Source organism: Mus musculus, chromosome 18 (genome assembly GCF_000001635.26).
Source record: "Mus musculus strain C57BL/6J chromosome 18, GRCm38.p6 C57BL/6J".
NCBI lineage: Eukaryota > Metazoa > Chordata > Mammalia > Rodentia > Muridae > Mus > Mus musculus.
Window position 1 is genome coordinate 4,886,324 of NC_000084.6, and position 27,718 is coordinate 4,914,041.

General features: G+C 41.5%; 1 long non-coding RNA gene across 3 annotated transcripts in view; it reads left to right on the forward strand.

Moving 5' to 3' along the window:
- Positions 1–25,948, forward strand: part of Gm41659 — a 42,495-nt gene extending 16,547 nt beyond the window's left edge. The window contains exons 2-4 of one of the 3 annotated variants that reach the window (XR_877157.3): positions 22,784–22,954; positions 23,345–23,461; positions 25,437–25,948. This is a non-coding gene — a long non-coding RNA (predicted gene, 41659). Of the gene's footprint in view, positions 1–22,489; positions 22,955–23,344; positions 23,462–25,436 lie in introns of those variants that run through there. The other 2 variants (XR_877156.3, XR_877158.3) reach the window with 2 other exon arrangements.
- Positions 25,949–27,718: the final 1,770 nt, after the last annotated feature.

Genomic DNA, 27,718 nt, shown 5'->3' on the forward strand with positions numbered 1-27,718 from the left:
CCATGTTGACAGGCAGTGGACAGGAGACAGTGTGTGGCCACAGTAGATGGTGGTCAGCTGTCGTGTCCGCTCTCGACCAGCAAGAACGACACAACCACCAGTCCTTCTAACAGCAGTGTATTCAGCAAACTTCCGTCTTCATCTCTCTCGCTTCAACTTTATCTCTCTCTTTCACTCAGGCCTCTCACTCTTATATACTCTCAGTCCCCATCCACTCACGGCAGGCCACGTCACCTCACCAGGCACACAGCTTCAGCTAATCAGGGCAGCAAGGGCATGTCTCCACCAAAATGGATTTGCCAGTATCCTGGTGCACCTGCTCAGCTCTCACGATGGTTGTGGCTTATTTTCAGGTGTATGAGGAAGTCAGGTGCAAGTCATAAGACTTAGCTGCAGTCCCTGGCGCCTTCTTGGGACTGCTGCCACACCCGCTCCTCACAGTCAGCAAAGTTTCATAGGAGAGAATGGAGGTGGCAAAGTAATGGAGTGAGTAGATAGTCTGGGAGGAGAGAGCACTTAAGTGAAAGACCAGGAATTAGGAATGGACATCCATACATGAGTCTTCATAGAGTTCAGGGCCCTCTACCTAGGGAATGGTGCTGCCCTCAGTGGATAGGTCCTCCTACATCAATAACAATCAAGATAATACCCTATAGATATAGCCACAGACCAATCTGTTATAGACAATTCTTAAGTTGGATCAAGTTGACTATTAAACCTAACCACCACAGGTGGCATAAGATAAATCAATATTTATTTATTATCTTCTCTTATTTGAAGGTTTTAAACAGTCATGTATTACATTAGCAATTTATGGAGGCAAGGTTGCCGTATATAGCCCAGGCTGGCCTAAAAGTCATGGTCCTCTTGTTTTAGCCCCCCAACAGTGGGGGTTAAACATGTGTAATCATGGCTGACTGGTATTTGTAACTTTTTAAAGATTTATTTTTGTTATTTTTCAATTATATGTATGTGTGTCTTTGTGTGAATATGTGCATGTGAATGTAGTTTTCTCATGAGGGCAGGAGGGCATCAAGTTCCCCTGGGACTGAAATTATAGGCAATTAGTTGTAAGCCATTCTATATGTCTGCTGTGAACCAAACTGAGATCCTCTGTAAGAGTGGCACAGACTCATAACCTCTTAACTGCTGAACCATCCCTTCAGCTCCCACATTCAAAAAATGTTTAAATCCTGACTTCTTTGGCTATTAAAGATAGAATAATCCCCCAAGACTGGAAGGATATGGCAAAAGCAATATTAGAACCTATGTCACATTTACAATGGTTCTCATGGTGGAGAGAAGAGGTGAAGATATTATGACAAAATAGAGATAGGGGTAAAGAGTTTTCGAAAGATAGCTATTTGGTGATAGTCGCTTTGCTGAGGTAGAGATGAAGGCTGTATATGATGAAGAAACTTTGACATTGTGTCAATTAACAACCATAAAGGCTTGGGACAACATTGCAGAATCAGGGAAAAGACTTGAACTATTTCTGCCAGTCATTCAATATCTAAAGGAAACAATCCCCTGAAATTTTGCAAAGGCTAACTAACCTCAGCTGTGAAAAGGAGTACTTCAGATCCAACAGCCAAAAAAAAAAAAAAAAAAAAAAAAGGCAATAATCAAGTCTTTAGCCTTTAAAATGCAAATACTGAATACAAGAAAGTAATCAGACCACTGAAAGCAAGGCCAACATCAATAGATGAGTGGATTAGACATACAGCTGATGTTAGACCTTGTTTGCCTGATATGACCTTAATAGGAGAAGCTGCCACCAGAGACCTAAGGATAACCCAAAATTTCAAATGTTGTGGTGAACAGGGTCATCACAAAATGAACTACAGAAAAACCAAATTAATCTCAAAAGGGGGCCTATGCCTTCTAGAATATGTCAGAGATGTGGCAAAGGCCAACATTGGCTAGGGAATGTAGAGCAACAATAGACAAATGGGACACCTTACCAAAAAACTCCCACAGGGGGACTCTTGTAGGCCCCAATGCCAGGCAGGGAGAATTCTCTTCCTCAGGACAAATAAACATCACTACTCAAAAAAAAAAAAAAAAAAAAACATGTTATGAGACCAGATAACGAGGCTGAGACAAATTCTATAGAAAATTCAAAAAACCAAAAGAGGTCCAAAAAAAAAAACCAGGATTGGATTACATAGTGTTTTATTAACCTTAAAATTTTTAAATGCTAATGAACAAAACACTACAGCTTCAAGACACTGAACTGTGGGAAAAAAATACTCAACTAATCCAGCCTGTTTATATGAAGGATATTCTGACATCAGAATGCAAAACAGAAATTGTGTTACACTGGGGAGGGGTTATGCCTATATTTCCACAAGAAAAGAAAAGCTATAGGTTCCTTCCAAATTGATAAAAATCAGACATTACAAAGGGAGACCTCCTGAAGTTCTTGACTACGGAGAAGAGGGAGACTAACAAGATCAACAAGATCGGTAATTTGTATATGATGATGTTTATGTCTCTATATATACGGAGAGAGCCCTGAAACCAGCTGAGATTAAGATGTCTACACACAGCCAATAACACTTACTGGGTATAAAATTCTCATGACTTGTTACTACATACAAGAGAGCATGAATGGAAATTTATATCGTAGTTTGATTAGGTGAACACACTAACCTCTAAAGAAAGACAGTTGTCTTTCCTTTTTGATTTTCATTAATCAATCTATGCACCCTACATGTTCCATATAAATGTCTTTGCAGAACTATATGTTGCTTATAAGTTTTGTATACTATAAGATGAAAGAAGGAAAAGACAGCCTTGACAAGATTCACACTCTGAGATTCTAAGATTCTAGTATCTTCCATTCAGCTCCTGGTTTGATTCTACCTCAACTACATTGAAGTTGTTTCTTCTAAAGACTTGCTTCCAGAACAGCTAGCTTGCCTATCCAGCCTTTCACACTGTTATAGTCAAGATGTCAGCTAAGCAATGAACTTTCTCAACACATAATGACTGGAAAGGAAATGATGCCAACTAGCCCTCCTTTGAAAAAAAAAAAAAAAACATTTTCCTATTTCCCTTTGGGGCCCCAAAAGGGAATTCTTTGCCCCAATTCAGCTGGAAGCAGACAAAAAAAAATCACCATCCTTGTCCTTTATGTTGGGGTGAATGGTTCTGGTTATTTTATGAATTATGGATATGTTGTCATTTTAAGGAATACTTTACAAATGCTATAGCTTTGGACGGGGGCGGGGGGGAAATAGCTTAAACTCAGGGATTTCTACCTTTCTTTCATCTTCTCTATCCTTCCTTCTTAGGTAAAGGGGAAGGGGTGGAAGAGAAAAAGAGGGGTACAGTAATATCGTAGAAATTAGAGGAATAGACAAATAGGGATATGTTATCAAATTTACTCTTAAACAAAACATTACATAGCTATATCTTATATTGGTAGAAATCTTTATAATTGATACAAAATTAGAGTTATAATTTCTTAAATTGGTACAGAATTTATTTTGATACAGATTTAAGGTTCTCAATGGTATGAATTTTTTATATTGATACAAAAATTGAGATTAATAGTGTTACTGTTAGATAGGCATTGTGTCTATACAACACAAAAAGAATACAAAGTTTAGACCCAGTCCTTCTATAACTGCTATTACAAACTGTGTTTTGGATGGCTGAACAATGAACAATACAAGTTAAAGACCAGCTAACAAACTCATGGTTCTGAGTTAATTATAAAAGGGTGTTTTTGAGATATTTCAGTTAGAAATGGCTAAGAGTAGTCAAGTCTTAACAGTTCAAATATACTTTGCATAGATAGATAGTCTTCAAAGGCATCCAAAATCTAAGTCTGAAGAAGCTTGCCTGCAGGATGAAATGATTATCTTGGAGGAAATCACTACACAGCATGGACTGAGTAAGAAAATGGATGGGGGTGTTGCATATTTCCCAAGAACAGTTTACTTTGTGGTCACAGTAGAGTGTGTGGGGGGGTGGCAGGTATTGAACAGAAGTTCTCTGAGAAAACCACATTTATGATGAATTGCTTAATGGAACTGATTGGAAGTTCATGATTGTGGAAGGTGGGAGTCTGCAGCTCGAGAGCTAAACATCCTTCTGGACCATCTTTACTCTCCTCAACAGCCTTTTACCGCTCACATCTGCACCTGACCTCGCATCTTTGTGACTATTAAGTAAAGTTATGAATTCTCCTAGCTTCCTCTGACCCAAGGCCAAGAATATAACAGGACATATGAAACCTAGAGAGAAGAGCTGCCACCCCCACTCTGCTTCTCCTACCTGTCTGCAATTCACAGTGACCAGATCCAAATTCTTGGGCCATGGTTACTCACACTTGGTTTAGAGTAAATACTTTTATCGACTCTGGAGCAAGGCTGACATGAAGAGCATGGGATGCAGTGTTGCTAATCCAAGCCTGGGTTTCCAGAATGAGGATAGGATAGGGACATGGGTCAGAGAGTGCTCAGGGCTTTAGATCATGTTATAAATAAAGAAAAGAAAGGATGGGGAGCAATCTGGGGGGTTAGGCACCCATATGCTCCCCCAGCCCTTCTAAGCAGGTGATTTGATGGCTGACCTTCTTTTGTGTCCATCTCCCATCTTCCTACAAACTCCAATGCTGATCGGGGTTTCCCGGAATAGGCAGGACAGGGTCTTAAGGGTTTTGGAACCTCCCCTTTCAGCAACTATAGAAGTGGATTATTAGGTATTTCACATAATAGGCTCCAAAATTATCTTTCTTGGCTTTCTTGACCAAGAGGTTTAAAAATTATTAGGATCCTGATACCCCCTTCAGTCATTTATGACTCAAATAAGATAGAGAGTGACTAAAGAAGATACCCTTTGTCAACTTATGATTTCACCCTCATGTACCTTCACATGTATACACACACACACACACAGAGAGAGAGAGAGAGAGAGAGAGAGAGAGAGAGAGAGAGAGAGAGAGAGGGAAATTCCTCATGCTTTCCACAATGCCCTTCTATAGAATGTGCAAATCACAATGGTCTCCTGAGGCTGGAGAAACCTGTTGAAAAGCTGTAAGATTGTAAGATGACATTGGCCACAGCATCCACAAAGGCTGCTTCTGGACGTCCTTAAAAGTCCTGCCAGCTTGTATTACTTACAGGAAATTTGACTGAATTTTTCAGCCTGGATTTCCACAGAAGTCTTCAGGTGCCAAGTGCATCTGACCTGCAGTGTGGCCTGGCAGGGCCTTGGCTCAGCTCTTGGCAATATCTTCCTAGGAATAGTGTAATACAGCAAGCTCAAAGCATAGATTCATTTCCAAATAAGAGCTGATAGTCTTGTGTTTCAGCAAATATCTTTGTTAGCCTCACTTGAGGTCAAAGAGACGCTGTTTGATGTAGCATAATCATCATAGAATGTCCCTGCTCTATACATTGCCTCAGAGAATTTAGTGTGAATCACCACAAGAAAGAACAGGAGACATCTACCTTGGCCCCTGAGTGATTATATGGAGTAGAGCTCCTCTCGACAGGCCACCTATCGAAGACAACAGAATACAATACACGGTGAAAATAATCCTATGCTATGCTAAGCCACCAAGCCTGGTGGATTCATTAGCACATGTGAACTCAGCATTTGTCATCCTAATAGTGCTCCTTTCCTCACCACAACTATTTAATTAACGAGCAATTGTCAACTTGGCACAGCCTGGAGTCATCTGAGAGAGGAAGCTTCATTGAGGAAGTGTCTCCTGCAGAGCGAACTGTGGATGTGTCTGTCTGTCGGGATTGTAGGAAGGCCAATCAATTCCACTGTCAGTGGCACCATCCCTAGGCAGGTGCTGCTGAATGCTCTACAAGAAGTCTATCAAAGCATGAGCTTGAGTGAGCCAAAAGGGAACATTCACTCACAGTGCTCAGGCTCCGACCTTACATCCCTGCTCACACTTCCTCAGTGATGTACGGTGATCTGGAAGGAGATGAAATAAAGTCTTCTTCCTCCAAGTGGATTTTGGTCTTTGTGGTTTATAACAGCAATGGAAAGGAAGCCAGCACATGCTATACATAGTAAATATATCCAGAATTTTTTCAGCCTTCCCCAGGAACACCACCAAACATATTATTCGGGAGGATTTTATGCTCTAACCTCCAGTAATATTGCTGTCTCTGTGTGTTTTGCCTCATCTCCAAAATCTCACTTTAAGTGTACTTTCTAGAACATTTCTGGTATTCATCAAAATCCAGATTCTCTGCAAAGGAAACTCTGATATGGAACTAAGAATCTTTATTTTTTTAATCATACTCTTTTTTATTAGATATTTTCTTTATTTATGTTTCAAATGTTATCCCCATTCCTTGTTTTCCCCCCCGAGACCCCTATCCTTCCCCCCTCCCCCCCCCCTGCTCACCAACCCACCCACTCCCTCTTCTAAACTCTGGCATTCCCCTACACTGGGGCATAGAGCCTTCACAAGACCAAAGGCCTCTCCTCCCATTGGTGTCCAACAAGTCCATCCTCTGCTACATATGCTGCTGGAGCCATGGGCCTCACCATGTATACTCTTTGGTTGGTAGTTTAGTCCCTGGGGGACCTGGGGATTACTGGTTGGTTCATCTTGTTGTTCCTCCTATGGGGCTGCAAACCCCTTCAGCTCTTTGGGTCCTTTCTCTAGTTCCTCCCTTGGAGATCCTGTGCTCAGTCCAATGGTTAGCTGAGAGCATCCACCTCTGTATTTATCAGGTACTGGTAGAGCCCCTCAGGAGACAGCTATATCAGACTCCTGTCAGCAAGCACTTGTTGGCATCCACAATAGTGTCTAGGTTTGATGATTGTATATGGGATGGATCCCCAGGTGGGACAGTCTCTGGATGGCCTTTCCTTCAGTCTCTGCTCTACACTTTGCCTCTGTATCTCCTCCCATGGGTATTTTGTTCCCTCTTCTAAGAAGGACTGAAGTGTCCACACTTTTGTTTTCCTTCTTCTTGAGCTTAATGTGGTCTATAATTTGCATCTTGGGTATTTTGAGCTTTTGGGCTAATAGCCACTTATCAGTGAGTGCATACCATGTGTGTTCTTTTGTGATTGGGTTACTTCACTCAGAATGATATTTTCTAGTTCTATCCATTTGCCTAAGAATTTCATAAATTAGTTGTTTTTAATAGCTGAGTAGTACTCCATTGTGTAAATGTACCACATTTTCTGTATTCATTCCTCTGTTGAGGGGCATCTGGGTTCTTTCCAGCTTCTGACTATTATAAATAAGGCTGCGTGAACATAGTGGAGTATGTGTCCTTATTACATGTTGGAGCATCTGCTGGGTATATGCCCAGGAATTGTATTACTGGGTTCTCAGGTAGCACTATGTCCAATTTTCTGAAGAATCACCAAAATGATTTCCAGAGTGGTTGTACCAGCTTGCAATCCCACCAGCAATGGAGGAGTGTTCCTCTTTTTCCACATCCTCACCAGCATCTGCTGTCACCTGAGTTTTTGATCTTAGCCATTCTGACTGGTGTGAAGTAGAATTGTTGAAGTGGCTTGTTTTGATTTGCATTTCCCTGATGACTAAAGATGTTGAATATTTCTTTAGCAGCTTCTCAGCCATTCGGTATTCCTCAGTTGAGTATTCTGGATGCCCTTGCATTTGGAACATAGATGCTCAGAATTGAGAGTTCTTCTTGGGAGATTTTTCCTTTCATGAGTATGAAGTATCCTTCCTTAACTTTTCTGATGACTTTTGGTTGAAAGTCGATTTTATCTGATATCAGAATGGCTATTCCCACTTGTTTCTTGGGACCATTTGCTTGGAAAATTGTTTCCCAGCCCTTTACTCTGAGGTAGTATGTCTTTGACACTTAGGTGTATTTCCTGTATGCAGCAAAATGCTGGGTCCTGTTTATGTATCAAGTCTGTGTCTTTTTACTGGAGAATTGAATCCATTGGTGTTCAGAGATATTAAGGAATAGTTATTGATGCTCTCTGCTATTATTGGTGTTATATTTATGTTTGTATGGTTATCTTCTATTGAGTTTGTTGAAAGAAGATTACTTTCTTGCTTTTTCTAGGGCAGAGTTCTCCTTGTGTTGGTGTTTTCCATCTATTATCATTTGTAGGGCTGAATTTGGGAAAGATATTGTGTAAATTTGGTTTTGTCATGTAATATCTTGGTTTCTCAATCTATAGTAACTGAGAATTTTGCTGGGTATAGTAGTCTAGGCTGGCAATTGTGTTCTCTTAGGGTCTGTATGAGATCTTCTCAGGATCTTCTAGCTTTCATAGTCTCTGGTGAGAAATCTGGTGTAATTATGATAGTTCTGCCTTTATATGTTACTTGACTTTTTTCCCTCACTGCTTTTAATATTCTTTCTTTGTTTAGTTCATTCGGTGTTTTGATTATTATGTGACAGGAAGAATTTCTTTTCTGGTCCTATCTATTTGGAGTTCTGTAGGCTTCTTGTATGTTCATGGCCATGTCATTCTTTAGGTTTGGGAAGTTTTCTTCTGTAATTTTGTTGAAGATATTTACTGGCCATTTCAGTTGGGAATCTTCATTCTCTTCTTTACCAACTATCCTTAGGTTTGGTCTTCTCATTGTGTCCTGGATTTCCTGGATGTTTTTGCTTAGGAGCTTTTTGCATTTTGCATTTTCTTTGGCTGTTGTGTCAATGTTTTCTATGGTATCTTCTGTTCCTGAGATTCTCTCTTCTATCTCTTGTATTCTGTTGGTGAATGAATTCTATGGTTCCTGATTTCTTTCCTAGGGTTTCTATCTCCAGAGTTGTCTCCCTTTGTGTTTTCTTTATTGTTTCTACTTCCAATTTTAGATCCTAGATGGTTTTGTTCAGTTCCTTTACCTGTTTGGTTGTTTTCCTGTAATTCTTTAAGGGATTTTTGTGTTTCCTTTTTAAGGCCTTCTACCTGCTTACCTGTGTTCTCTTGTATTTCTTTAAAGGAGTTATTTATGTCCTTCTTAAATTCCTCTGTCATAATCATGAGATGTAATTTTAAATCAGCCTTGCTTTTCTGTTGTGTTGGGGTAACCAGGGTTCCCAACTGTGGTGGGAGAACAGGGTTCCAATGATGCCAAGTAGTCTTGGTTTCTGTTGATTATGTTCTTGCGTTTACCTTTTGCCATCTGGTTATCTCTGGTGTTAACTGGTCTTGCTGTCTTTGACTTTGGCTAGTCCCTCCTGCAAGCCTTTGTGTCAGTACTCCTGGGAGGCCAGTTCTCCCTGGAAGGAATTTGGTATGGAGAGCTGTGGTACAGGGTTAGCTCTGGGGTGCAGACAGAGACCAGAAGGATCCTTTACCCAGCTGATCCTTGGTTCCCGTGGTTTCATGAGTGTCCTTCTTGGGCCAACAATTTGAAGAGAAGTGGTACCTTATCTGGGGTCACATTGTGTAGGCACTCCTAGGAGACGAGCTCTCTCCTGGTGGTATTTCTGTATGTAGCTCTGCGGTACACAATCTGCTCTGGGTGCAGACCAAGACCAGAAGACTCTTGTCCCAGACAGCCCCTTGGTTCCTGTGTCCTGAAGGTTCAGGGTGGGTTCCTCTGAGCAGCAGTGGTATCTGTACCTCTACTCACAGCCCTGTCTACACTCCTGAGAGGCTCGCTCTGTCCCAGACCTATTTGGGTATGGAACCGTGTGGCAGATGATCTGCTACTGGAAATAAGCATCCTTAAAACTTATGGGTAAGTGCATTTCTCAGATAGTACAACTGTAACAAAACACCACAGAGTGAGTTATTTATAAGGAACAGAGTTTTATGCCTTCCCTCTTCTATCAGCTGACAAGAGCAGGATGAAGGCCCAGCATCCCTGCTTCCAAGATGGAGCCTTGTGGTCCTATCCTCTAGAGAAGCCCAGCATTGTCTGTGGAGGGAAGAGGTGCCCAGCCAGTTCTCTGCATTGAACCATTCATGAGAAGTATATTCTCCAGATGAATGGGTCTGTTATGGTCCTCACCTTTTACGTCCACTACAATAAGCAAGGCATTTCAACATAGGTTTCCCACCTGTGCAGAAGGAGAATGAAGCAGATTTGAGAGAACAGCAGGGCTCCGCTTAAGGTCAGTGACCAGCAAATGTGTTCTGGTTATCAATAGTCTCTATGCATAAATTTAGTTCCCAAAACTTTTCTAAATGAATGATGGAGCTTACAATTTTTAATTTTATTTTTTAAGTTTTAAGGGGATGTTGGTAGAACATGGTAAATAGACTGAAAAGACATCTGAATTCCTGGCACTTCCTGGTGTGCTAGCTTGGTAGTCATCTAAGTCTTCTGTACTTCATTTCTTTGTGTATAAAATGGGAATTATATTAGTACCACTTCCCACAATGTCAGTGAGTATTAGATGAAATCATGCATATATAGTAGTTTAGTGTCTCTCCAAAACTATATTCACCTACAACCTCAAGATATTTATTTACTTACTTAATTGATGCATTTCTTTTTTGTGTGTATGCATATGTATGCATGTGTGGTGGATCCACATGTGTGTGTGTGAGAGGGTAAATGGCCCTATGCAGAAGTATGCAAAGGCCCAAGTAGGATGTCAGAAATCCTCTATCACTGTGCCTCTCACTGAAGCTGGAATGAGGCTGCTGCAAGGAAACCCTGGTGATCTTCTCCCTCATCCTGTGCTGGGGTTAGGTGCATGTGGCCATGTCCAGCTATAGGTGGGATCTGAACTCAGGTCCTCAAGCTTGTGCAACAACTTCTCTTATGCACTAAGCCATCTCCCCAGCTCCTCTTTATTTGAAATCTGCCTTAGTAAATGAAATCAGTCAAGGTGTGGTCATACTGAATTAGGATGTAATCTAAATCCAGTCACTCGTATCTTCCTGAGAGAAGAGAATGCTGGGAAAGAGGACATGTTTGTTTTCTTTAGTGATATAGCCACCACGAGATGCCCAGACTCCTGGATATGTCCACTCACCCATCTTCCTGGAAGCACTCCCAAAGAAACTCACTTCTAAAAATGGGAAGGAGCCTAGCCGGGAAGAGGAAGAGGATCAGTGAGGGGAAGACAAAAGGTGATAGGCAAATGACATCAACAAACATATATACATATATGAAGATGTCTTCATGAAACTCATTATGCATAATTAATATATTAACAAAAATCTCTTTAAAAGGCAATATAACAAATGTATAATAGAAATGTTCACTGATGTACTAATTACATTCAATTTTATATAATCCTCAAATGCCAATCTAATATGTAAAGAAAACTGAATCTAATTATTTATAATATGAATTTTTTTAAGATTTATTTATTTATTATATGTAAGTATACTGTAGCTGTCTTCAGACACTCCAGAAGAGGACATAATGTGAATTTTTTAAAACAAAATTAAAGGTTAGTAACAAGCAATATAGTACATGTCTCAGATAGGATTCTAGACTGATATGATAATAACTGGCATGAAGTTTACATAACAATATTTTTAAAAGACCTGATGAATCATCCATTAAAGGAGACATCCCAGTAACTGGAAAAGAAGAAGAAGAAGAAGGAGGACGAGGAGGAGGAGGAGGAGGAGGAAGAGGAGGAGGAGGAGGAAGAAGAGGGAGAAAGGAAGAGGATAGGAGAAGCTGTACCCATGAAATCTCTGAATGTCAATCACCTAGAAGAGCCCAGGATGAGACTACCTGATAGGCTGACACAGATGGGGAGATCTCCCAATGTCCTACCCTAGATAATGAGCTGCAGTCAATTAACAGTGGTGGGAAGAAAAAGAATCAGTCTTCTTCAGTGATGAGACCTCTTAGATTAACCAGTCCCAAGAGGTCAGCTCTAGACATGTGCTTATATGGGTAACACTATATGGACTCACCGTGTTGCATTTATATACATATGTATGTGTGCATCCATAGCAAATCATTATTGGAGAAAAAAATCATGAATTTAAAAAGGATAGGCAAGGGCACAGAGAAGAATTGGAGGGTGGAGAGGGAGGACTGGAAATGATGGAAATATAATACTCATATACAAAATTCTCAAAAAATCCCATAATTTTAAAAGGGTAAGGAATATAGAGAGATAAACTGACATATAAGACTGAAGGATGGATGGTGAGGGAGGTTGACTTCAATGTGATGAACTACAAGCCCAAGACTGCCAGAGATTGTCAGTGACCATGGATGCTGGGTAGACCAGGATTCTTCTCTAGTGTCTCCAGAGTGAACTTGGACCTGGCAGTCCCTTGATTTTGGATTTCTTACCTCCAGAAAAATGAGAAAACTTTTTTCTGATGTTCTAAAGCACCCAATTTGTAAGGTTTGTTACAGTAACTCCTGGAAATGAAACCAGCATTGTCATAATGACAATGTTTCTAAACACGGTGCTAAGGATCAATACCAATAATTAACTGTTAGTCAGACCTCTGTGCCACTCATTCTAATGTGAACCTTCTCCCTGGCTGTCCTCATCTGCCAAACACTGCATAGTAGGACCTACACCACATCTTAACCTACATGAGAGCTCCTTGCTCTCTTGTGTCTGTAAGACAGAAAAGCAGGCTGGATTCAGCTTCTCTGTCTATGGCAGCCCTGCACTGACACTGTCACAGCCAGCAATAAATGCTTGAGTGCTTATAAGAGGTCAGGAACAATGCCAGTCACAGGGCCATAAAAGTTGAGAGACATGCTCTCTGACCTCCATTGACAAGCATTTTGAGAGGACAGAGAGGGCAGATGAATCACCACTGTGGGCCCGACAGGTATGGAGATGTAGAAGGAGGGCAGGATCTCTCCTGTGGAAGCTCAGGACAGATTTGTCCCAGAAAGGCACCTTTTAACCGAGCCTTGAAGTACAACTAAGCCAGCTTCCCAGAGTCCTGAGTGAATGCTATTTCCAGACACAGGCCAAGACCAGATTGTACCTGACACTTAGGAGGGAGGCTAAGGCAGGAGGCTTTTAAATTTGGGGCCAGATTGAACTATATGATGAGACATGATCTCCCCCTCTCCAGACAACAGAAGGCTAATACTACTATATTAGTAATGTCTAATTCTACTATATTCTATAGAAATAAAAGGAAACAAATTCCATTGCAAATTTTATACAATTGATTATTTAGGGGCACACGATCACTTGTTCCTCAAAGCAAGGTCTTGCTGCAAAGGCTCCCTGCAGAGACACTGACCTGGTGGTTACTGGATTCCTTGGCTCACCCTGGCTTTTATAAAGTCTCTATTCTAAAACATCTAAATCCTTTCACATGCTGTTCCATGAAGGTGTTGGAGCACAGAGTCAGGGGACAGAAACAAAAACCCTGTACGCAGAAAGGTCCTAGGAGTTTGTCATAGTCACTAGATGTCAGTTGGGGTTTGGGCAAGAAAAATAGTCCAGAGAGGAGCACAAAGGACATTCTGCAGTTAAGGTCTTTCTTCCTGGAACCATGATAACACCAGGACATTGGGAAAAGGTTACTGTTAACAGAGCAAGCATAGGCTCTCTTAAGTGAGCTGTGTAGAATTTCCAAATGTTCTGTATGCCATGACTTAGAACAAATACTGGGGGCTCAAGGTGGTAGACAGCCATCTCCTAGCAAAGATGAATTAAGTTCTGTGAATACATGCCCACAGATCTGTGGACACACAGTTGCATTTCTCCTGAGTAAATAATAGGAGGAGAATTCCTGGACATCCTTTAAAGGGTAGCTTCAAGATTATAAGAAACTGTCAAGCCATTTCCCATAGTGGACACACAATTTTGTTTCTCACCAGCAATGTGTAAAAAACTTCCATTATTTTGCATCCTTGCCAGCGTGGCTTTGGAGTTTATATGTCCTAATTTCAGACATTCTAATGAATATGTAGTGATTTCCTTTGCATGTCTAATTTTCAGGTCCTTGATAACAAATACCATTAAGTATTTTTTTTGTGTGTTAATTTGTCATTCTCCTGACATTTTATATAAAGAGTCTTCTCAGATTTTTTTGAATCAACTTTTATTTCTTTAATTTTATAGTTAGCTTTGAGATCTGGTTTTAGTATAGATCTACAAGTTTTCAAGTTTAAAATATTTTCTCTTCATCATTTCAAGGTCTTTATTGTTCAGGTTCCATACATGTCTTGTTAAATGTGACAATAATATTTTGCTTTTTATATATGATAATTTATCATAATGTATATTATCCATGACTTTGTCCCACTTCTTGTTAATTCACAAAGGCATTGGGCAAAGAGCACATATTATCCAAAAGTTGTCTTGAAATGTCCTTCAAAAATACACAGAGGGAAATGGTATGAAAAAAAAAGGCTTACTTTAAAGGGAGTCCTCAGACTAAGCTAAGACAGAGGGGCCTTGGGATAAAATTTAGTCAAATTTAGAGGCCACGGTTCAATTAGTCTTGCTTTATGGGAAGAGGAGGTAAAGGTCTTTAAAGAGGGTCTGGGAGGTATTTCACTGGGTAAAGTATCTACTGTACAAGTTGGAGAGCCTATGTTAGAGTCCCAGTATCCAGGTCAGAGCAGGCATGACAGTGTGTTCTGTAATCCCAGTACCAGAGGGTTCCCTGAACATATTAGACAGCCAGCCTAAAAGATGGCCTGTGAGCTCTAGGCTCCTTGGAGAGACCCTGCATCAAAAATAAGGTGGAAATTAATAAAACAGGAGAGCCAGTGTTGACCTCTGGTCTCCACACGTACATGTATACATATGTTATTGTGTGACAAAACTTTTCCAGGAGAGAAGCAACACATATGTCTCCTCACTCCAGATAGGGAGTTCATGACAACCAAAGTAAGGGCACCACCAAAGTCAGGCCCGTGAGTTCAATAGTTTTATTAGGGCTATTTACAGGAGTATGGATGAAGGGTTACTTACATAGCAGAAATGACTCAAAGACAACTCATCACCAAGGCCCACCCCAGCATGGATGACCGCTCATAAAAGCTGGGAACCTGGACACACTGCACAGCCTGTAGGCAGCTTAAAAGATTGAAGACTGTCCTTTCCATGTGATACAGTTGGTCTAAACCTCTTCTAAGCAGCTTAGCTGGTTTCTGCTTCTCCCAGGCAGCTGGTCTGGTCTGAGAGTCTTTTATTTTTTCCCACATTTTTTTTATTGGGTATTTATTTCAATTACATTTCCAATGCTATCCCAAATGTCACACCCACACTCCCCCACCCACTCCCCTACCCACCCACTCCCACTTCTTGGCCCTGGAATTCCCATGTACTGAGGCATATAAAGTTTGCACGATCAATGGGCCTCTCTTTCCACTGATGGCTGACTAGGCCATCTTCTGATTCATATTCAGGTAGAGACAAGAGCTCCAGGGGGGGTATTGTTAGTTCATATTGTTGTTCCACCTATAGGATTGCAGATCCCTTCAGCTCCTTGAGTACTTTCCCTAGCTCCTCCGTTGGGGGCCCTGTGATCCATCCAATAGCTGACTGTGAGCATCCACTTCTGTGTTTGCCAGGCCCCAGCATACTCTCAAAAGAAACAGCCATATCTGGGTCCTTTTAGCAAAATCTTGCTAGTGTATGCTATGGTGTCAGCGTTTGGAAGCTGATTATGGGATGGATTCCCAGATATGGCAGGTTTTAGATGGTCCATCTGTTCGTCTCAGCTCCAAACTTTGTCTCTGTAACTCCTTCCATGGGTGTTTTATTCCCAATTCTAAGAAGGGGCAAAGTGTCCACACTTTGGTCTTCGTTCTTCTTGAGTTTCATGCATTTAGCAAATTGTATCTTATATCTTGGGTATTCTAAATTTCTGGGCTAATATCCACTTATCAGTGAGTTCTTTTGTGATTGGGTTACCTCACCCAGGATGAAGTCCTTCAGGTCCATCCATTTGCCTAGAAATTTCATAAATTCATTCTTTTTAATAGCTGAGTAGTACTCTATTGTGTAAATGTACCACATTTTCTGTATCCATTCCTCTGTTGAGGGGCATCTGGGTTCTTTCCAGCTTCTGGCTATTATAAATAAGGCTGCTATGAACATAGTTGAGCATGTGTCCTTCTTACCAGTTGGAACATCTTCTGGATATATGCCCAGGAGCGGTATTGCGGGATCCTCCAATAGTACTGTGTCCAGTTTTCTGAGGAACCACCAGACTGATTTCCAGAGTGGTTGTACAAGCTTGCAATCCCACCAACAATGGAGGACTGTTCCTCTTTCTCCACATCCTATCCAGCATCTTCTGTCATCTGAATTTTTGATCTTAGCCATTCTGACTGGTGTGAGGTGGAATCTCAGGGTTGTTTTGATTTGCATTTCCCTGATGATTAAGGATGTTGAACATTTTTTCAGGTGCTTCTCAGCTATTTGGTATTCCTCAGGTGAGAATTCTTTGTTTAGCTCTGAGCCCCATTTTTTAATGGGGTTATTTGATTTTCTGGAGTCCACCTTCTTGAGTTCTTTATATAATGTTGGATATTAGTCCCCTATCTGATTTAGGATAGGTAAAGATCCTGTCCCAATCTCTTAGTGGCCTTTTTGTCTTATTGACGGTGTCTTTTGCCTTGCAGAACCTTTCCAACTTTATGAGGTCCCATTTATTGATTCTCAATCTTACAGCACAAGCCATTGCTGTTCTATTCAGGAATTTTTCCCCTGTGCCCATATCTTCAAGGGTTTTCCCTACTTTTTCCTCAATAAGTTTCAGTGTCTCTGGTTTTATGTGGAGTTCCTTGATCCACTTAGATTTGACCTTAGTACAAGGAGATAGGAATGGATCAATTCACATTCTTCTACATGATAACCGCCAGTTGTGCCAGCACCATTTGTTGAAGATGCTGTCTTTTTTCCACTGGATTGTTTTTGCTCCCTTGTCAAAGATCAAGTGACCATAGGTGTGTGGATTCATTTCTGGGTCTTCAATTCTATTCCATTGGTCTACTTGTCTGTCAGTATACCAGTACCATGCAGTTTTTATCACAATTGCTCTGTAGTAAAGCTTTAGGTCAGGCATGGTGATTCCACCAGAGGTTCTTTTATCCTTGAGAAGAGTTTTCGCTATCCTAGGTTTTTTGTTATTCCAGATTAATTTGAAGATTGTCCTTTCTAATTCGTTGAAGAATTGTGTTGGAATTTTGATGGGGGTTGCATTGAATCTGTAGATTGCTTTTGGCAAGATAGCCATTTTTACTATATTGATCCTTCCAATCCATGAGCATGGGAGATCTTTCCATCTTCTGAGCTCTTCTTTAATTTCTTTCTTCAGAGACTTTTAGTTCTTATCATACAGATCTTTCACTTCCTTAGTTAGAGTCAGGCCAAGGTATTTTTTATTGTTTGTGACTATGGAGAAGGGTGTTGTTTCCCTAATTTCTTCCTTAGCCTGTTTATCCTTTGTGTACAGGAAGGCCATTGATTTGTTTGAGTTAATTTTATATCCAGCTACTTCATTGAAGCTGTTTATCAGGCTTAGGAGTTCTCTGGTGGAATTTTTAGGGTCACTTATATATACTATCATATCATCTGCAAAAAGTGATATTTCGACTACTTCCTTTCCAATTTGTATCCCCTTGATCTCCTTTTGTTGTCAAATGCTCTGGCTAGGACTTCAAGTACAATGTTGAATAGGTAGGGAGAAAGTGGGCAGCCTTGTCTAGTCCCTGATTTTAGTGGGATTGCTTCCAGCTTCTCACCATTTACTTTGATTTTGGCTACTGGTTTGCTGTAGATTGCTTTTATCATGTTTAGGTATGGGCCTTGAATTCCTGATCTTTCCAAGACTTTTATCATGAGTGGGTGTTGGATTTTGTCAAATGCTTTCTCTGCATCTAACGAGATGATCATGTGGTTTTTGTCTTTGAGTTTGTTTATATACTGGATTACGTCGATGGATTTCTGTATATTGAACCATCCCTGCATCCCTGGGATGAAACCTACTTGGTCAGGATGGATGATTGTTTTGAGGTGTTCTTGGATTCGCTTAGCGAGATTTTTTTTTTGAGGATTTTTGCATCGATATTCATAAGGCAAATTGGTCTGAAGTTCTCTACTTTGTTGGGTCTTTTTGGTGTTTAGGTATCAGAGTAATTGTGGCTTCATAGAATGAGTTGGGTAGAGTACCTTCTGTTTCTATTTTGTGAAATAGTTTGTGAAGAACTGGGATTAGATCTTCTTTGAAGGTCTGATAGAACTCTGACCTAACGCATCAGCTCCTGGGCTTTTTTTGGTTGGGAGACTATTAATGACTGCTTCTATTTCTTTAGGGGGATATAGGACTGTTTAGCTCATTAACCTGATCTTGATTTAACTTTGGTGCCTGGTATCTGTCTAGAAACTTGTCCATTTCATCCAGGTTCTCCAGTTTTGTTGAGTATAGACTTTTGTAGAAGGATCTGATGGTGTTTTGGATTTCTTCAGTATCTGTTGTTATGTCTCCCTTTACATTTCTGATTTTGTTAATTAGGATGCTGCCCCTGTGCTCTCTAGTGAGTCTGGCTAAGGGTTTATCTATCTTGTTGATTTTCTCAAACAACCGGCTCCTCATTTGGTTAATTCTTTGATTAGTTCTTGTTTCCACTTGGTAGATTTCGCCCCTGAGTTTGATTATTTCCTGCCAACTACTCCTCTTAGGTGAATTTGCTTCCTTTTGTTCTAGAGCTTTTAGGTGTGTTGTCAAGCCGCTAATGTGTGCTCTCTCTAGTTTCTTTTTGGAGGCACTCAGAGCTATGAGTTTTCCTCTTAGAAATGCTTTCATTGTGTCCCATAAGTTTGGGTATGTTGTGGCTTCATTTTCATTAAACTCCAAAAAGTCCTTAATTTCTTTCTTTATTCCTTCCTTGACCATTGAGAAGAGTGTTGTTCAGTTTCTACATGAATGTTGGCTGTCTATTATTTATTTTGTTATTGAAGATCAGCCTTAGTGCATGGTGATCTGATAGGATCCATGGGACAATTTCAATATTTTTGTATCTCTTGAGGCTTGTTTTGTGTCCAATTATGTGGTCAATTTTGGAGAAGGTACCATGGGGTGCTGAGAAGAAGGTATATCCTTTTGTTTTAGGATAAAATGTTCTGTAGATATCTGTTAAGTCCATTTGTTTCATAACTTCTGTTAGTTTCACTGTGTCCCTGTTTAGTTTCTGTTTCCATGATCTGTCCATTGGTGAAAGTGGTGTGTTGAAGTCCCCCACTATTATTGTTTGAGGTGCAATGTGTGCTTTGAGCTTTACTAAAGTTTCTTTAATGACTGTGGTTGCCCTTGTATTTGGAGCATAGATATTCAGAATTGAGAGTTCCTCTTGGAAGATTTTACCTTTGATGAGTATGAAGTGCCCCTCCTTATCTTTTTTGATGACCTTATGTTGGAAGTCGATTTTATTAGATATTAGAATGGCTACTCCAGCTTGTTTCTTCAGACCATTTGCTTGGAAAATTGTTTTCCAGCCTTTCATTCTGAGGTAGTGTCTATCTTTTTCCCTGAGATGGGTTTCCTGTAAGCAGCAAAATGTTGGGTCCTGCTTGTGTAGCCAGTCTGTTAGTCTATGTCTTTTTATTGGGGAGTTGAGTCCATTTATATTAAGAGATATTAAGGAAAAGTAATTCTTGCTTCGTATTATTTTTGTTGTTAAAGTTGGCATTCTGTTCTTGTGGCTGTCTTATTTTAGGTTTGTTGGAGGGATTACGTTCTTGATTTTTCTAGGACGTGGTTTCCGTCCTTGTATTGGTTTTTTTCTGTTATTATCCTTTGAAGGGCTGGATTCGTGGAAAGATAATGTGTGAAATTGGTTCTGTCATGGAATACGTTTGTTTCTCTATCTAAGGTAATTGAAAGTTTGCCTGGGTATAGTTGCCTGGGTTGGCATTTTTGTTCTCTTAGTGTCTGTATAACATCTGTCCAAGCTCTTCTTGCTTTCATAGTCTCTGGTGAAAACTCTGGTGTAATTCTGATAGGCTTGCCTTTATATGTTACTTGATCCTTTTCCCTTACTGCTTTTAATATTCTATCTTTATTTAGTGCATTTGTTGTTCTGATTATTATGTGTCGGGAGGAATTTCTTTCTGGTCCAGTCTATTTGGAGTTCTGTAGGCTTCTTGTATGTTCATGGGCATCTCTTTCTTTAGGTTTGGGAAGTTTTCTTCTATAATTCTGTTGAAGATATTTGCTGGCCCTTTAAGTTGAAAATATTCATTCTCATCTACTCCAATTATCCTTAGGTTTGGTGTTCTCATTGTGTCCTGGATTTCCTGGATGTTTTGAGTTAGGATCTTTTTGCATTTTGTATTTTCTTTGATTGTTGTGCCAATGTTCTCTATGGAATCTTCTGCACCTGAGATTCTCTCTTCCATCTCTTGTATTCTGTTGCTGATGCTCACATCTATGGTTCCAGATTTCTTTCCTATGGTTTCTATCTCCAGCGTTGTCTCACTTTAGGTTTTCTTTATTGTGTCTACTCCACTTTTTAGGTCTTGGATGGTTTTATTTAATTCCATCACCTGTTTGGTCATGTTTTCCTGTAATTCTTTAAGGGATTTTTATGCTTCCTCTTTAAGATCTTCTACCTGTTTAGCAGTGTTCTCCTGTATTTCTTTGAGTGAGTTATTAAAGTCCTTCTTGATGTCCTCTACCATCATCATGAGATATGCTTTTAAATCCGGGTCTAGCTTTTTGGGTGTGTTGGGGTACCCTGGACTGGGAGAGGTGGGAGTGCTGGGTTCTGGTGGTGGTGAGTGGTCTTGGTTTCTGTTAGTAAGATTCTTACGTTTACCTTTCGCCATCTGGTAATCTCTGGAGTTAGTTGATTTAGTTGTCTCTGGTTAGAGCTTGTTCCTCAGATGATTCTGTTAGCCTCTATCAGCAGACCTGGGAGGCTAGCTTTCTCCTCTGAGTTTCACTGGTCAGAGCACTCTCTGCAGGCAAGCTCTCCTCTTACAGGGAAGGTGCACTGATATCTGGCGTTAGGACCTCCCTCCTGGCCGAAAATGAAGGCCCAAAACTGGACCTGTCCCCAAAGCTGAGTTGCTTCAGCCTGTCCCGGAAGCTGTTAGGTTCTGTATTCCACACTCTCACCTGTGCAGAATACTCTCGGAGGAGTCCTGGAACCAAGATGTCTGCCACGGATGCTCAGGCAAAGTGCTCCCGGGCCGGGGGGGGGGGGGGGGGGGGATGGGACACCTATCCTCTGGCCGGGAAAGTGGCTGGATCCTGAGAGTTTTCTTACAAGTTCAACACTCCTTATCAGACAGAGGCTCTCAGCTTTTTATTGCTTACTCTGGTAGGAAGGGGCTTAGTGAATCTGGTCAGTTTCAGGGACTTTCTGAATTTACTTTTGAGCTTTTTGCCTTTTTTGTTTAAGGAGCTTCTGGTAGGATAGAAGCAGAGCAGGAACTGATGTAGAGACCATTAGAGAATATTGCTTACTTGTTTGCTCCTCATGGCTTGCCCAAACTACTCTCTTATACAACCCAGGACTACCTGCCTAGACCCCACCATGTATGAGCTAGGCCTTTCCACATGAAACATTAATCAAGAAAATGTGTTACAGACTTGCCTATAGGCCAATTTGAAAGAGACAATTCCTGAGTTGAAATTTCTTCTTCCTAGATATGTCTAGGTTTGTGTCATGTTGAGAAAACCTAGTCAACACTCACACTATTCTCCATGCAGGTCCAGGCTGGTCCACCAAACTGTTACCATGCTCCTCACCTCCTCTCCAGTAGCATTTTCCTGTGAGACCCTCACCACCTGTGCTTGTAGCAATCCCTGTCTATTTATGAAGAACTTATTTATAGCTTGTGTATAACTGTACTTTTTATGGTGAACCCTAACATGTCTCCCATGTTCCTGGCTCTCCTGCTACTTTGAGGGTAATTTTATTTCACTTATCATTTCCCAATTTCCTGTTTGACTTTGCCTCTAAGCTTCTAAAGTCAACCTGCCTTTTCTACTGTCACTATCTGGGTCCCAGAAGTGCCTCAGTGGTGAAGTTCCCCAGGCTGAGTTCACAACCTCTCATGTTTTTCTGTGTCTGCTTAATCTGGGTGAATCTGTTCCCTGCTCCTTGACTTGAAAAGCCAGACATGCACAGCCATCCTTACACCCACGTCACTGCTGTTCTCTATGCCCATGTCACTCAGTGATTTCACTTCCTGCATTTCCAGAAGTTCCCAGTATTCATCTCTTCTGTCATTCCACAGAGCCAAGCTTGCAGCACCCTGTCTGCAGCAGCTTATGACACTGTCACTGACATCCCTACCTGCTACTCTCTGCAACAGCAGGGGCTGTGGCCTGCCTTACACACACACACATGGACACATACAGGCACACACACAGAGGCATTCGCACACACACAGGCACCAAAAGTATTCCTTTACTTGTGAAAATAAGACCCCAATCCCTAACATCTTCTCTACCCACTGTGTTGTCTTCAGCTGCTGTCCTTACCAGCTTTTTCTCTTTATTTTCTACATTGCAGACATACTGACCTGTTTTCTCTTTCCTCCTTTTAAAACAAAACAACAACAACAAACAAATGAAAACAGTTTTATTTTGAAATAATTTCAGATGTATAAAAAAGTTGCAAAAATGGCACAAAGGTTTCCTGTACCCGCTTGGCCAACTTCCCCAAGTGTGAGCATCTTACACAAGCATGGTGCAAGAATCAAAACCAGGAACTTAACAGGAAGTGCACTGCTACTCAGTTCTGTGCAGGCATGCTTGTTTGCCCCTCAGTGCAGTACCTCCCTGTCTTCTTCAGCCTAGAGTGCCCCTTGAACTTTCATTGTACATGACCATGGCTGTCTGGAAGAATGCAGGGAGGTATCTGATAGCACAGTTTCCAGCTTGGCTTTAAGCGATGATGTTTTTTTATGTTGGAATCCAGGTTCTATATTTTGGCAAGGATGGGCCAGAGGTGATGTGCTTAATTAAGTACATTGTAGCAGGAGGAACAGTTACCAACCTCTGCCAGGACTGGTGATTCTACATCGAGCTCTTGCTGGAGAAGGAGCCTGCAAGCCCTGCTCTCTCTCTTGGTGGGAGAGAGATATTTTGGGTCTGTATAATCATTCTTTTTCTCATTATGCATGCTACTAATTTTAGCAACAATTAATAATACTCACATGCAATAATCATCACTGTGGTTCTTGCCAAACCCTGGTTTTCTATTTCTATCACTCAGCCCCTGGTTGTTCATTGGGATTGACACCGATCTGGTTCCTGCATGTTTACTCGGCTGTGTGTACCGCTGTGGGCTAGTGATCGCTCATTCGGCACAGATGTCTACTCTGTCACTGCATATGTTCTCTACTTGTCTTGCTTTTGCTGCATATCTCTGCTATAAACTCAATCTGCCCCAGGGCCTTTGAACACACTAGCCTTTAAAGCCAGTTCGGTGGGTCGGCTAGAAAGCTGCATGTGTGGCAAGCTCAGATTGTCTTTTCAGGCCACTTGTTCCAGTTCTCAAGTGCATGTCACCATTTAGAAGATAAGTCTCCATCAGGTGAGAATTGCTGAGGCCATGCCCAGCCTGGGGACTTTTAATCAGCTGAATTGGCCAGAGGTAAGAAATACACAAATATTGATTTTAAAAGAGAGACCTCTCTTCATGCCTATGAAGAATCGGAAGTTGGGGATCCTGAGTCTCTGAGCATTTGCTCTATCTACTTGCCTGCCAGGGAGCTCCCAGGACCATGAGTGCTGGAAAGAGCCCCAGAGTCCTGTACTCACAGCAGTAGCAGAGGGGTGTGACCTGTGAGAGCAGAAACTTGTTCTCAGTGAGGAACTCAAATCTTTTGTAATGAGCACCAGGCTGCCTGTTGTGCTCTGTGAGAGACCTTACTGGAAAGAAAGTATTGGTTCAGAGGAGGATGCATCTCCTCTTAACAAAGTGAGGCAAACATGTTCTTTTCTTTAAAGGAATCACATTCTATCTGCCAAGGCTGCCCATGGACAGGCAGCTTAGAATAAAAGACAGACAGAAACAGAAGGGATAGGGGAGGGGATGTTATCTCTGTGACATTTCCTTGTTCCTCCTCATCAAGGCCTTTCTGACCTTGATGACTGCTATACAAATGCAGTTTCTGAAGACTCCTGTAGACAAGGGCACACAATTCACTTGGCCTCTGCATAGAACTCTGAGGTGTTGCTAAGCCAGGCAACCTTGGGCTTTTGTCTATCCAGACACATCCTATGCCGATCAGTTTTGTCCACTTGACATACACACACTAAAGTCACCTGGAAAAAAGGAACTTCATTGAGGTGTTGTGTTCATCAGTTTGTCAGTGGGTATCTATCTATCTATCTGTCTATCTATCTATCTCTCTATCTATCATCTATCTATAATCTATCTATCTATCTATCTATCTATCTATCTATCTACATATCTACATATCTATATATCTATATATCATCTATCTATATCTATATCTATATCTATCTATCTATCTATATCTGTGGGGCATTTTCTTGGTTAATATTTGATATGGGAAGGTTCTGGTTTGCAAAAAAAGATAGCTGAGCAAGCTTGGGAAAATGAGCCAGCAAGCAGGGCTCCTCCATGGTCCCTGCTTGAGCAGGCTTCCCTGGGCAGACTTCCTCTTTCCTACTCAAGTTGCTTTTGGTGTTTTATCACAGGAACAGAAAAAAAAAAAAAAACAAAACTGGAGCACATACCTAGGTTGAAGTTATTTGGGGTGGGGAGGAGGTGGGAGAAGAAGGAGCATCCTGTGGGCTGATGGGAGGAGTCTGCATCATTTTTAATCACCACATGCCTAGAACACTGCGGGCATTCAGTGGATGTGAACTATTGTGCTTTCCTGGGCATAGCAAACTCTCTCTATAGCCAAGTGTGATTTTTTTCCTTCCTCTTTACCTCACTGTTTGTCACTGTTGATGACCTGGAGGACCCATGGTTGAGGCTGGCAGGTGGACATTGTTGGAGAACTGCTGGCCTTCATGACTGAAGAAAAGAACCATGTAGAAACTAGCCCTGGCCATAAACACCCCATCAGCACTCACAAATGTCTTCTCTCCTAAAAACCATGAGCAGATCCTGTCACATGGCCCCCAGGGAGCCAAAAGTACAGTGGTACCATGTGCCCCAAAGACAGAGAGATAGGACATTTGAGGACCAACATGAAGCCACAGCTTTAATTATAATTGTTAAAATTATAACGCAGTTATCGTCTTCCCGAGGACATTATCCTGCTCCTTTAGTGGCTCTCCTGCCTCCACTTTCTCTTCTTCTACCTCCTTTCTCCTCTTTTCCTAGTAAGAAAACCTTAATTCTGTTCAGGGTTTACCCAACACACAATTGCCATCCCAGGGAGACAGGATCCACACCCTTTGTGTGGTCTTGCACAGGCCTGAGTGGTCAGGGGCCCTGCCACCTCTCTGCTGGTCTGGCTCTGAGATAAATACATGGTCACAGGACTGTGGCATGTGCAGAAGGCTCTTGAAGCTCCTGGGGGCTTAGTGCTGATGTATGACTGTCTCCACAAAGAACTAGCACAGGGGATGTTTCTTTCTTTTTGTAGATACTGTCCAGTGCAGAGACAGCACCACGGCTGAGGATGGCCGGACCATTACAAAAGGAACCCACAGAGAAGTAGAGGCACCAGCCAAAAGCAATGTTAACCACAATCACTGTGATTGCTATTTTTGGTTGTCAACTTGACTACATCTGGAATCAACTAAAACCCAATGGCTTGGCACAACTGTGAGGGACTTTTTTTTCTTAAGTAAATCCTTTGAGCTCTGGATCTTTGAGGTGGGAAGATACACCTTTAATGGAGGTCACACTTTCTGCTGGCAGCCTACAAAAAGGAGATGAAGAAGGAAATTTTGCTGTTGTTGTTAGCAAATCCATTCCTTCACTGGCACTGAAGCCGGCTTCTTCAGGATTCTGGTATGTAATGCTGAAGACCAGCTGAGACATTCAACCTTTGTGAACTGAACTGAATTCTTCCATTGGTAGACAGCCATTGTTTGTCTAGCTGGACAACATCCTATATGCCAGTTTAATAAATCTTAATATGTGAGTGCACCAGTTTTTTTTGTGTGTGTGTTATGTATTTCATTCTACAAGTTCTGTTCTTCCAGAGAAGTCTTACAAATACAACCCCCAAAACTTCCCAATGCTATCCTTTCTTCTCTCTTAAAGTTATAGTGAAGAGGATTTTGTTACGTTAGCTGAAAGTGGCCTAACTAATACTAATCACATTTCCTGATGACCTCAGCAAGGACTGGCAGGGTGGAGTGATGGGATGGCAGAGTTGTGGACAATTGTCTCGCATGTTGCAAGAACCCCTTGGAGCAACAATTGGGAAATCTTTACAGTGCCATAAGGTATATGAGCAAGCGTATTCACCTCCCACTCCCAAACAAAAACCTTGAGCCTTAAGCCCTGGCACAGGGACATTTTGCTGACTGAAGTCTGGTCTCTCAGGAAAGCTCTTTATATTGTCTGGAAGAAAGCTGTGTTCCTGGCTATAGTGATTAGCTTTAGATTTTGATCTCCAGCACAGATTTCCTACTGGCTCCCTTTGAGCACTCTAGAGGGATGCTCCTATACAGTTTAACTGTAAGTTTTAAGGACACTATCTTGGCATATTCCTGCAACTTCCCCACAAGTCTCCTCTTGATTGTACCAGCATAGCTGAAGACCAGGACCAGGCATGACCAATCAGCCTTTGCTGCCCCATCAGGCTGGGATGGATTCTCATACTTTCAGTGTGGCAGCTAAGCAAGCCCGTTGGCTTCTGCCTCCGTTGTCTACTTTGAGGAGTATCATTTAGGGACAAAGGGGACCACTTAATCAGTATCCTAGAGGAAGAAAGTTCTACAGACCCATGACTGTACTATTTATTTTCTGGGTTTTTCTGTTAATATCAAAGAGGACAATGTTTTATTCTTCAGATTTGGCACACTGACTAGAATCCTGGTTTATAGTTAGGGAAGTTTTCCAAGGAGGACAAAAGAGATGCTTTTGATAAATAGGATGGACTGGTAAGATGCTTCTTAATTACAATAGCTAGGTGATGGGCAGAGGCACGAAGGTCTGCAGTCACAAGAATCATTGTTACCCTGGGTACCAGCTGTCTTCAGATGGGAACAGCTTCATTGTTGCTATGGGCGTTGCCTTAGATTTGGCTTCAGAGATGTTCAGGACACTTTAAGACCACATGGACCATTGTCAATCACAGTGTCTAGATCGGCTGCAGGGTGCCATGTGGGGTCAGCAGGAAGCCATAGATTAGCTTTCTTTCTGTGTTGGACAAGTAGAAATAGTTGACAGCAGGTAGGGTGGCACTGTCACAGTCACTCTTTTGCTACTGTCACTTCGACACTTCTGTGCCGACATAAAAAATGAATATAAACATCTGAGGTGGGGAAGGTTCGGTGATAACCATGCATGCTGTAAGGGGATCCCTAGCACCCAGATGGAAGCAAAGCCTCTGCATGTGCATGTAACCCCAACATTCAGGAGGGGAGGGTAGAGACGGGGATCTTTGCAGCTTGCTGGTATCCAGTCTAGCTGAAACAGAGAGCTTAAAAAGAAGGATGCAGGGGCTGGAGAGATGTCTCAGTGGTTAAGAGCACTGACTGCTCTTCCAGAGGTTCTGAGTTCAATTCCCAGCAACCACATGGTGGCTCACAAACATCTGTAATGGGATCCAATGCCCTCTTCTGCTGTGTCTGAAGACAGCAACAGTGTACTCATATACATAAAATAAATAAATCTTGTTTTAAAAAGTAGGATGCAGAGTGACAGGGGATAATACATTGTGTCTTCCTCTGACCTCTTCATCCCATTGGT